This window comes from Leopardus geoffroyi, chromosome B4, assembly GCF_018350155.1.
Source record: "Leopardus geoffroyi isolate Oge1 chromosome B4, O.geoffroyi_Oge1_pat1.0, whole genome shotgun sequence".
NCBI lineage: Eukaryota > Metazoa > Chordata > Mammalia > Carnivora > Felidae > Leopardus > Leopardus geoffroyi.
The window spans coordinates 123,187,195-123,200,338 of record NC_059341.1 but is presented as its reverse complement, the minus strand read 5'-3'; the positions used below and the strand labels follow the sequence as shown (position 1 = coordinate 123,200,338).

The window sequence follows — 13,144 nt, the reverse complement described above, 5'->3', positions numbered from 1 at the left end:
ACTGATCTCTCTTTTGAAACTTGGCAGGCCAGAAAGAATTGGCACGAGATTTTCAGTGTGCTAGACAGAAAAAATATGCAGCCAAGAATCCTTTCTCCAGCAAGTCTGTCATTTAGAATAGAAGGAGAGATAAAGGTCTTCCCAAACAAACAAAAACTGAAGGAATTTGTCACCACTAAACCAGCCCTACAAGAGATCCTAAGGGGGACCCTGTGAGACAAAGTACCAGAGACATCACTACAAGCATAAAACATACAGACATCACAATGACTCTAAACCCGTATCTTTCTATAATAACACTGAATGTAAATGGATTAAATGCGCCAACCAAAAGACATAGGGTATCAGAATGGATAAAAAAACAAGACCCATCTATTTTCTGTCTACAAGAGACTCATTTTAGACCTGAGGACACCTTTAGATTGAGAGTGAGGGGATGGAGAACTATTTATCATGCTACTGGAAGCCAAAAGAAAGATGGAGTAGCCATACTTATATCAGACAAACTAGACTTTAAATTAAAGGCTGTAACAAGAGATGAAGAAGGACATTATATAATAGTTACAGGGTCTATCCATCAGGAAGAGCTAACAATTATAAATGTCTATGCGCTGAATACCGGAGCCCCCAAATATATAAAACAACTACTCATAAACATAAGCAACCGTATTGATAAGAATGTGGTAATTGCAGGGGACTTTAACACCCCACTTACAGAAATGGACAGATCATCTAGACACACGGTCAATAAAGAAACAAGGGCCCTGAATGAGACATTGGATCAGATGGACTTGACAGATATATTTAGAACTCTGCATCCCAAAGCAACAGAATATACTTTCTTCTCGAGTGCACATGGAACATTCTCCAAGATAGATCATATACTGGGGCACAAAACAGCCCTTCATAAGTTTACCAGAATTGAAATTATACCATGCATACTTTCAGACCAAAATGCTATAAAGCTTGAAATCAACCACAGAAAAAAGTCTGGAAAACCTCCAAAAGCATGGAGGTTAAAGAACACCCTACTAACGAATGAGTGGGTCAACCAGGCAATTAGAGAAGAAATTAAAAAATATATGGAAACAAACGAAAATGAAAATACAACAATCCAAACGCTTTGGGACGCAGCGAAGGCAGTCCTGAGAGGAAAATACATTGCAATCCAGGCCTATCTCAAGAAACAAGAAAAATCCCAAATACAAAATCTAACAGCACACCTAAAGGAAATAGAAGCAGAACAGCAAAAGCAGCCTAAACCCAGCAGAAGAAGAGAAATAATAAAGATCAGAGCAGAAATAAACAATATAGAGTCTAAAAAAACTGTAGAGCAGATCAACGAAACCAAGAGTTGGTTTTTTGAAAAAATAAACAAAATTGACAAACCTCTAGCCAGGCTTCTCAAAAAGAAAAGGGAGATGACCCAAATAGATAAAATCATGAATGAAAATGGAATTATTACAACCAATTCCTCAGAGATACAAACAATTATCAGGGAATACTATGAAAAATTATATGCCAACAAATTGGACAACCTGGAAGAAATGGACAAATTCCTGAACATCCACACTCTTCCAAAACTCAATCAGGAGGAAATAGAAAGCTTGAACAGACCCATAACCAGCGAAGAAATTGAATCGGTTATCAAAAATCTCCCAACAAATAAGAGTCCAGGACCAGATGGCTTCCCAGGGGAGTTCTACCAGACGTTTAAAGCAGAGATAATACCTATCCTTCTCAAGCTATTCCAAGGAATAGAAAGGGAAGGAAAACTTCCAGACTCATTCTATGAAGCCAGTATTACTTTGATCCCAAACCAGAGGCCCAGTAAAAAAAGAGAACTACCGGCCAATATCCCTGATGAATATGGATGCAAAAATTCTCAATAAGATACTAGCAAATCGAATTCAACGGCATATAAAAAGAATTATTCACCATGATCAAGTGGGATTCATTCCTGGGATGCAGGGCTGGTTCAACATTCGCAAATCAATCAACGTGATACATCACATTAACAAAAAAAAAGAGAAGAACCATATGATCCTGTCAATCGATGCAGAAAAGGCCTTTGACAAAATCCAGCACCCTTTCTTAATAAAAACCCTTGAGAAAGTCGGGATAGAAGGAACATACTTAAAGATCATAAAAGCCATTTATGAAAAGCCCACAGCAAACATCATCCTCAACGGGGAAAAACTGAGAGCTTTTTCCCTGAGATCAGGAACACGACAGGGATGTCCACTCTCACCGCTGTTGTTTAACATAGTGCTGGAAGTTCTAGCATCAGCAATCAGACAACAAAAGGAAATCAAAGGCATCAAAATTGGCAAAGATGAAGTCAAGCTTTCGCTTTTTGCAGATGACATGATATTATACATGGAAAATCCGATAGACTCCACCAAAAGTCTGCTAGAATTGATACATGAATTCAGCAAAGTTGCAGGATACAAAATCAATGTACAGAAATCAGTTGCATTCTTATACACTAACAATGAAGCAACAGAAAGACAAATAAAGAAACTGATCCCATTCACAATTACACCAAGAAGCATAAAATACCTAGGAATAAATCTAACCAAAGATGTAAAGGATCTGTATGCTGAAAACTATAGAAAGCTTATGAAGGAAATTGAAGAAGATTTAAAGAAATGGAAAGACATTCCCTGCTCATGGATTGGAAAAATAAATATTGTCAAAATGTCAATACTACCCAAAGCGATCTACACATTCAATGCAATCCCAATCAAAATTGCACCAGCATTCTTCTCGAAACTAGAACAAGCAATCCTAAAATTCATATGGAACCACAAAAGGCCCCGAATAGCCAAAGGAATTTTGAAGAAGAAGACCAAAGCAGGAGGCATCACAATCCCAGACTTTAGCCTCTACTACAAAGCTGTCATCATCAAGACAGCATGGTATTGGCACAAAAACAGACACATAGACCAATGGAATAGAATAGAAACCCCAGAACTAGACCCACAAACGTATGGCCAACTCATCTTTGACAAAGCAGGAAAGAACATCCAATGGAAAAAAGACAGCCTCTTTAACAAATGGTGCTGGGAGAACTGGACAGCAACATGCAGAAGGTTGAAACTAGACCACTTTCTCACACCATTCACAAAAATAAACTCAAAATGGATAAAGGACCTGAATGTGAGACAGCAAACCATCAAAACCTTAGAGGAGAAAGCAGGAAAAGACCTCTCTGACCTCAGCCGTAGCAATCTCTTACTCGACACATCCCCAAAGGCAAGGGAATTAAAAGCAAAAGTGAATTACTGGGACCTTATGAAGATAAAAAGCTTCTGCACAGCAAAGGAAACAACCAACAAAACTAAAAGGCAACCAACGGAATGGGAAAAGATATTTGCAAATGACATATCGGACAAAGGGCTAGTATCCAAAATCTATAAAGAGCTCACCAAACTCCACACCCGAAAAACAAATAACCCAGTGAAGAAATGGGCAGAAAACATGAATAGACACTTCTCTAAAGAAGACATCCGGATGGCCAACAGGCACATGAAAAGATGTTCAGCGTCGCTCCTTATCAGGGAAATACAAATCAAAACCACACTCAGGTATCACCTCACGCCAGTCAGAGTGGCCAAAATGAACAAATCAGGAGACTATAGATGCTGGCGAGGATGTGGAGAAACGGGAACCCTCTTGCACTGTTGGTGGGAATGCAAATTGGTGCAGCCGCTCTGGAAAGCAGTGTGGAGGTTCCTCAGAAAATTAAAAATAGACCTACCCTATGACCCAGCAATAGCACTGCTAGGAATTTATCCAAGGGATACAGGAGTACTGATGCATAGGGGCACTTGTACCCCAATGTTCATAGCAGCACTCTCAACAATAGCCAAATTATGGAAAGAGCCTAAATGTCCATCAACTGATGAATGGATAAAGAAATTGTGGTTTATATACACAATGGAATACTACGTGGCAATGAGAAAAAATGAAATATGGCCTTTTGTAGCAACGTGGATGGAACTGGAGAGTGTGATGCTAAGTGAAATAAGCCATACAGAGAAAGACAGATACCATATGGTTTCACTCTTATGTGGATCCTGAGAAACTTAACAGGAACCCATGGGGGAGGGGGAGGAAAAAAGAAAAAAAAAAAAAAAAAAAAAAAGAGGTTAGAGTGGGAGAGAGCCAAAGCATAAGAGACTGTTAAAAACTGAGAACAAACTGAGGGTTGATGGGGGGTGGGAAGGAGGAGAGCGTGGGTGATGGGTATTGAGGAGGGCACCTTTTGGGATGAGCACTGGGTGTTGTATGGAAACCAATTTGACAATAAATTTCATATATTAAAAAAAATAATAAATAAATAAATAAATAAATACTTTAAAAAATAGGAAAATAGAAACACTCATATGCTAATGGAGTATACAAACAAAAAAATGTTTGTATAACATTTTGTTAAAGATTTTTTTTTCAGTGTTTATTTACTTTTAAGAGGGACACACACACACACACACACACACACACAGAGCATGAGCAGGGAGGGCAGAGAGAGATGGAGACACAGAAACCCAAGCAGGCTCCAGGCTCTGAGCTATCAGCGCAGAGCCCTATGCAAGGATCCAACTCATGAACTGCAAGATCATCACCTGAGCTCAACTGGCTAAGCCACCCAGGTGCCCCAAGATACACTTTCTTTAAAGAGAAAACCAGGGGAAAGCACGAACACAGTCCCCCACTACCACCAATTATGTAGTTGAGCTTCCACATTTGAGGAAATTGCAAAGGTCAGCACATCCAGAGTGCAATAGATAAGCCTCGCCTTGGGAAAATCACCTTCATGATCATGGTATCGCCCCTGCCAGGTAAGTATTAAGATTTTTTTTTAAGTAATCTACACCCAAAGTAGGGCTTGAACTTACAACCTGGAGATCAAGAGTCACATGCTCTACTGACTGAGCCAGCCAGGCATCCCTGTATAACTTTTCTGAAAAACATACTGGAATTCTTGAAATTTTGTTAATATACCACTTAAAGAAATTAATCCTAAAAAATAATAGATTTCCCTAAATGGACTATGCATAGACCTGCTTATAAAGTTCCAGACAAAAGATACCTCTATCCAGTTTTCTCTAAGAAATAAAATCACAGTAACAATGAAAAGAGAGAGAAAAATGATCTTTGATAAAGCTAGAAGACACATGTAACCCTGTACTGCAATATCTGAGGAAGAGCCACCTGATGCCAGGAAATGCCTAAAAAGATATATGTGGCTAAAGATCTCAAACAAATCAGACAGAGCACAGCTATTCAAAGTATGTGGCAGGACCACAAGTGTTGCTTGAAACAATGGGAACAGGATGCATGGGCCTTTAGTGGGAGCTTCACTGAACCCCACAGAATAGGTAAAGGAGGTCGGACTAAACAAGGAAACAAGCATTTTTGAGAGAATCAATGTGTCTTGTAGAAGGGTGAAGGAAATGGATCTTGAATTATGAAAAGTCCAGAAACTGTTGATTTCTTTGAACTAGGGAGAAAGGAAGGTTAAAAGAATTCACACACACACACACACACACACACACACACACCACTGAGTCATAAAGAGCTTTGCTGTGAACCAAAGAAACTTGCTGCTTGCCTGGAACACTGCTCTAGTCTCTCCCCTGAAGGAACCTCCCACAAGTAACTGGAAGAATTCACGTCATTCACAAAAGTAATAATCAAAAAAGAACCAGCCAAGTATGTATGCAAAGTTACTTTCAGGAAAAGGAAGAAAAATGTGGGAAAAACAAGTGGCAGGTGACGAATACAGACTAGAAAAATATGGCCACTGCTCAGATAAAAATCATGACCAAATATATGGTCATGAATAAAGACACTTAATGAATCAAAGAGCTCAAAGCAGAGAACTGGAGGAGATGAAACATGAGCTGGCAGACTTAAGAAATAAACAGAAGAAAAAAATAAATCCATCCAAGAAATCAAGGCCACATTGAGCAGCACAAACAGCCATCACTGAAATTACACCAAGGAACAGAAAAGGACTGAGAAAAGAAAGCAAAATGAAAGATATGAATTACAGACTACAATAATAACAAAAAAAAACCACAAAAATAATTTAAAGATGTAATTTTGAAAAACCGAGACTTAAACCTATAACTTGATATAGCAGTTCATAAAAAAAAAAAAAAAAACTATTTCAATAAGATTACCATACTGAAACATACCCTAGTGATAGTACTGGACTTCAAAGATGAAAAAACAACAACAAAAGCAAAGAACTCTGGGCATCAGACAAAATGAGTATGTCACCAACAAGTCTGAGGTAGATTCCTTGTTTCCTCTAAATTTCCTCTTTTTTCTGGCCACCCACTAGACAATACATTTCCTAGCTTTCTTTGTAATTACTTAGTATGGACACATGAGTATGTTCTGGACAACTGGATATGCACTACAGTGAAGTGTGCAAAGTCATCTACAATTTAAAAAAATGCTTTCTCTGAATTTTGGCTCTTTTTCTCTTTTGCAAGCTAGAATGTAGATGTGCCCAGGGTCCCACCTCCAATCTTGGGGATGAAAACAATGCACTAAGGGGATGGTAGAGCAACAAGACAGAAGAAATTGCTCCTTGGATGAATTTATGCAGCAGTTATCTGATAAACCAGACCAGCCAGACTGATATGTGAGAGAGATATAAAGTTCAATTTTATTAAAATCGTTGTATCTTATACTTTGGTACAGTATCACATTCTTTCTTGTACCTAATGCAAAGGGAAAAAAATTAGACTGGCCTCATACTTCACAACAATATTCAATGCTTACAGACAGATCTCAATTCAGGCTCCTATAACAGAATAGCATACACTGGGTGGCTAATAAACAAGGATTTATTTCTCACAGCTGCAGCTCTGGATGCTAGGAAGTCCAAGATCAAGGTGCCAGTAGAGAGTCCACTTCCAGGTTCACAGACAGCCATTTTCTCACTGTGTCTTCATATGGCAGAAGAGGTGAAGGAGCTCCCTGGGGTCTCTCTATATTAGGGCAATAATCCCATCCATGAAAGCTCCACCCTCATGAAATAACCACCTCTCCAAATCCCCACCTTTAAATCCAATCACACTGGGTATTAGGTTTCAACATATTAAATTTGGACCTTGAGACAAACAAGATCCAATCAAAAAGATATTACAAAGAACAATTTAATTTAATGAAATGCCTAGGTTCAAAATTAATATAAAAATAATTTCACTAACAGTTTGATAGACACGCTTGTATCAAACCAAATCTCCCTACAAAAAAAACAAAAACAAAACTAGAAAAGTTGGATAAAATAGAAACAAATGATTGAAAGCATTAGAAACTCTCTAGGCAGCCAGAACTTGAGAGGTAAGGCTCTCCAAGAGTCATGAAGTACTGAAATAAGCTCAGCATTCTGCTCCACTTTTCTTCTGAATGCATTTGCTGATTTGCAAGGGTCTACCATCTGAGAATTGAGTAGAAAAAGTTGCCATGAGGGTGAGAAGCTGAGCAGAAGCTGAGCTGAGTAGCCTCACAGGACTAGAGAGAAAAACCTGGAATTCAACAAGACAGCTAAGCCTTGAGAATTTCACAGGGAATGGAAATGTATTAAGATGAACCCAACATTCAACTATGTAATTAACCTCTAGGCATTAGCTAATTCATAAATAACATGGAGCTAAGAACATAAGAAGCTAAGCAGAAAGTTGCAGCTAGGATCCTATATCAGTTTGCTAGGGCTGCTATAACAAAGTACCTCAGACTGGGTGGTTTAAACAACAGGAACTTATTTTCTCACAATTCTGGAGGCTAGAAGTCTAGGGTCAAAGTATTGGCAGGATTGGTTTCTTCTGAGGCCTCTCTGTTTGGTTTGTAGATGTCCATCTTTTCCCTGTGTCTTACATGGTCTGCCTTCTGTGTGTGTCTGTGTCCTAGTCTCTCTTCTTAAAGTACACTAGTCACATTGGATTAGGGCCCACCATAATGACCTCACTTTAATTTAATTAACTTTTTAAAGATTTCATCTCCAAATACAGTCACATTCTGAGGTACTGCAGATTAAGACATAGGAATTTGGGAAGGACACAATTCAGCCTATAACAGACACTAAGAAGTAGAGCAAAACTTTAGGCAGTTTACTGGTGCTAGAGAGACAAACTTGTACTTCAAGTCCCATCAAGGAGGGGAAACTCTAGTAAACATGCTAAGGATTTAGTTAGTGCCCCCAAAAGATTACTTCTTATAGCCACAGTGGAAGTGGATTAGCCTTCACATACACTGGAATCCATCTTTGAACCAGCTCAACCCCAGACTAGACTGAAGTGAACTCCCTGTCAGAAGCAACTACAAATCATCTCTGAAGAAAAGGACAGTATTCAGACTCAAATTCTAAAACTTTCTCATTTTTAATATTTTTTCATTTGATCAAAAATTACAAAGTACAGGGGCGCCTGGGTGGCGCAGTCGGTTAAGCGTCCGACTTCAGCCAGGTCACGATCTCACGGTCCGTGAGTTCGAGCCCCGCATCGGGCTCTGGGCTGATGGCTCAGAGCCTGGAGCCTGTTTCCGATTCTATGTCTCCCTCTCTCTCTGCCCCTCCCCCGTTCATGCTCTGTCTCTCTCTGTCCCAAAAATAAAAAAAAATAAAAAAAAAAATTACAAAGTACAAAAAGAAATAGAAAAAAATAGCTGAAAACCAAGAGGAAAGGATTTGGATTTACTATTTGAATATTGAGATCCAGAGTTCTAATCTAGATGCACTGCACCAGTTTTCAAAAGGGCTTCATATGTAAGTGATGAATCACTGGGTTCTACTCCTGAAGCCATACAACACTATATGTTAACTAACTTGAATTTAAATTAAAAAAAATTTAATTTAATTTTTAAAAAAGGGCCTCAAAGATATACAATAGGTTTGAAAGTAAACTAACCACCTGTTGAAACAAAGCTTAACCATCATTAAAGGAAGACCACAAAATAAAGACACTCAACAATGCAAACCACATAATGACCAGTATTTAATATAAAATTACTCAGCATGCCATAAAGCAGAAAAATGTGATTCATAAAACAAAAGAAAAAGTACTAAAAATTGCATAATCAGAAATGACAATGATGATGAAACTAGCAAACAAGAGTGTTAAAATATGTAACTATGTGTAAGTATTTAAGCAAAACACACAGTAAGAAAGAAATTGTATGAGGTCTAGATATAATGTCAAAGATAGAAGCAAACTTATAAAAAAATTGCTAAAAACTGATGGCAAAGAAAAAATCTTAAAAGAAATCTTTTAAAAAATTAACATGATAAACAGAACGAAAGTAAAAGTAACTGAAGACTTCTCATCATAAACTATTCAAACTAGAAGAGGATGAAACAAAATTTTAAATGACTAAAGAACAAAACAGAAAACTTGTCAATCTAGAATTCTACATTCAGTAAAGGTATCTTCCAGAATAAAGATGAAATAAACATATTTTGATTAAATATATCTTCCAAATGTTGAATTTATCATGAGGATATCTATATTAAAAGAATATGGAATTTTTTCAGAGAGAAGAAAAATAATACCAGATGGCAAGTTGGATCTACACAAAAGAATAAAAAGTACAAAAGTGGTAAAGATGTAGGTAAATGTAAAAGCTTTACCTCATTTTTAAAATTTCTTTAAAAGATAACTGTCTGATTAAGACAAAAACTATAATAATGTATTGTGAAATTATAACATGCATAAGTAAAGGGTATGACAACAATAACATAAAGGTCGAGGTGAATGGAAGTATACTGTTCTTACATTACATGTGAAGTGATGTAACATTATTCGAAAGTAGACTGTTATAACTTAAAGATGCATGTTTCAAAACCTGGAGCAACCACTAAGAAATAAAGAGGTTTAGCTAAAACTAATAAGGGAGACATAATAGAATTCAAAAAATATTCAGTCCAAAAATGTAGGAAAAGAGAAAAAAAAACAAAGGGAATAGATGGAACACATCCAATACAAAAAGCAGGATAATAGATTCAAGTGCAATAATTTCAATATTACATTCAATATATATTGTCTAAACATCCCAGATAAAGACTAAAAATTCCAGATTGAAAAATACATTAACCTCACTCATAATAAAATACATACAGATTTGAACTGCAATCAGAGGTAATTTTTAACTTTTCAGACTGGCAAAAAAAGTTTGCTAACACTATTACCATGCATTTGTGAAGAAACAACCACTCTCATACATATTAGTAGGTAAGTAAATTGGTACAATTTTATAAAGATCAATTAGCAACACTTACAAGGATTAAAGATGCACATATTGGGGCGCCTGGGTGGTGCAGTCGGTTAAGCGTCCGACTTCAGCCAGGTCACGATCTCGCGGTCGGTGAGTTCGAGCCCCGCGTCGGGCTCTGGGCTGATGGCTCAGAGCCTGGAGCCTGTTTCCGATTCTGTGTCTCCCTCTCTCTCTGCCCCTCCCCCGTTCATGCTCTGTCTCTCTCTGTCCCAAAAATAAATAAACGTTGAAAAAAATATATTAAAGAAAAAAAAAGATGCACATAAAATTTGACCCAGGAATGTTAATTATAGGTATTCGTGCTACAAGTATCCTTGCTTGTGTATGAAATGATACATATACAAAAATATTAATTGCAGAACTGTTTATAATAGAAAATGATTGGAAGCAATCTAAATGGTCATCAAGGAGAATGCTAAATAGAAGTAAAATTATGACCAAACATATAAATAGAATACTATATAGTCATTAGCAAAAATGAGGCTGCTCTATTTAAGTGGCTCCACAGAATATCTCCCTAGTTAATATGTTCCTTATAAAACATCTTGGATTTTAATAACCAAGATTGTGAATCTCCCAATACAAAATTTTCTAGCCAAAGCCTATAGAAGGACATTTAATAGTTGCTTCATAAAGCCTTAATACATTTTTACCAAAATAATAAGCAGGGAAAGTCTTGATTTGTATTCCAAATACAATTAAAGATTGTCAGAGTAGGATTAGTTTAAAAATCTCAAGGAGGGTTAAAAAATGAAATGTGAATCTCTGAATTTGGTGCTAAGAGAGACATCACACGATACAAAACCATAAAAATTGTCTGATATTCAGAATGTGATATTTTAATCACTTTACATCCTAACATGATAGTTTGTTACTTATACATTGGTATTTTACTAGAGGAGAGATGGTTCCAACCTGGTGGTTCTCTAAGCTCAAAATATGAGGCATTTGGTAGTTTCTATTCTTAACTGTGAGGAAACAAAAGGCTGCCAAGAGTGTCCTGTTAGTTTTAGTGTACAGGAGAAAGGAGTAGAGACAAGGGAAGCAGATCATAAGAAAAACATATGAAGATACTTTACAAAACAAAACAAAGTATAAAGCCCAAGAATGATTTTTAAGATCAAGACAAACTAAGCAAAGGATTATGCTGAGGTGAAAATCTCAGTCAAGAGTAAGAGTTAAAAATCAGGGATAAAGAAAAGGCATTTGATGGAGTAAGCTGCCTGAAGAGGTAGAAAAGGTAGGATAGAACACAATAGTAAAGGACAAAGTTGAACAAGAGGCAGGATATTGAAACAAAAAGGAAAATAGAACAAATGGGTGCAAATGGAAAGAATGTTGTAGAAGTTAAAGATGAAAGTTATGGAATTACTTACTGGATCGTTTTTTGCATAGCAGAATTTTTTAAAAACAAGGTTATGCTTTCCAAAGATTCTTAAGCTTATATGGCGTATCCATGAATGGAAGAGAGAGAGAGAACCCGTGGATGATTCCTCAGCAGTGTTGAGGACACAGTGGGATTAGATACCAGGAAGCTGTAGGGACTCTGTGTGGCTTCCTCCACAAGCACTTAACATGTTACAGGTCAGAGGAGGACTGGAATGACTGGATATACTTTGGTACTGGCCTTTTTTAGGATCAGTAGGACAAAAGAATAGGAGGTATCACTATTGAGGATAATAGAGAGAGACAAACTGAAGGAGTGGATTGCAGGGTATAGGATAGATACAGGGGGGAAAAATGGTGTGGGAGCCAAAAATGAACTAACATATTGGGACAAACTTAATTGGACAGGGACTAAAAGAACTGATACAGTCAAAAAAGCATCGAGAGTTGGAGACACAGGGAACACGGCCTCCTCTAATATCTGTAGGGAATTGGCAAGCATACAAATAGATCTACTTTTAAAATTAAGGGTAATATGAATTGCCCAATATTGAAAACATTCTTAGTTCTCCATGAGCAACCATTGTGAATATTGTGCTAATTTGTGAGTATCTCCAGAACCACAAATTGGAATGTGAAAGAAAAGGTGGCATTAGCTTAGGAACACCTCTAACATTTGGTAAAACTGTTGCTTGTGATAACTTGGAAGATGGATTGTGCATTAAATGAACTTGTAGCCCTAGGAAAAAAGATTGGAAAATGGAACGTGAGTAGCATGATTTAGTTGCTCTTGGTGTGCCTGGCAAGCATTGTGGGTTAAATTGTGTCCTGCTTCCCACCACCAAAAAAGATATATTGGAGTTCTAACCCCACTACCTCACAATGTGACTTTATATTGGAAATAAAGATAATCAAGTTAAAATTAGGCCATCGGGGTGAACCTTAATACAATATAATTGCATCAAAATTAAAAAGGGATATTCGGGCACAAAGACACACAACAGGGAAAACACCATATGAAGATGAAGGTGGAGTTTAGGTGATGTATCTAAAAGCCAAGGACATCAGAGATTGCCAGCTGATCACCAGAAGCTAGGAAAGAGGAACGGAACCATCGTCCCTCACAGCCCTCAGAAGAGACCGATGCTGCTGACACCTTGATCTGGGACTTCTGACCTCCAGATGTGGGAGACAATACATTTTTGTTGTTTATTTAAGTCATCCGGCTTGTAGTAATTTGTTACATCAGCCCTAACAAACTAGTACAGCAAGGTATTACAAGAAAAAGATGAACTCAGAAAAGAATTCACCAATGTGCAAACAGGAATCATGGGGAATAAATTCAGGAACTTGGGGACTTGATTACAGAAAGCAACTGATTTTCCATCCCAAAATAATAAAATATACAATTGAGCAATGAATGCTGATAAAAACTCAGTCTTAAGGCAAAGATCAAATCAAGGGTATG

The 13,144-nt window shown here is 37.3% G+C and overlaps 1 non-coding gene across 1 annotated transcript; it reads right to left on the bottom strand.

Moving 5' to 3' along the window:
• Nucleotides 1-4,689: 4,689 nt before the first annotated feature.
• Nucleotides 4,690-4,852, bottom strand: LOC123592347. The gene has a single exon (XR_006709735.1). It is a non-coding gene; the product is annotated as a U1 spliceosomal RNA (small nuclear RNA).
• Between the last annotated feature and the right edge of the window lie 8,292 nt (nt 4,853-13,144).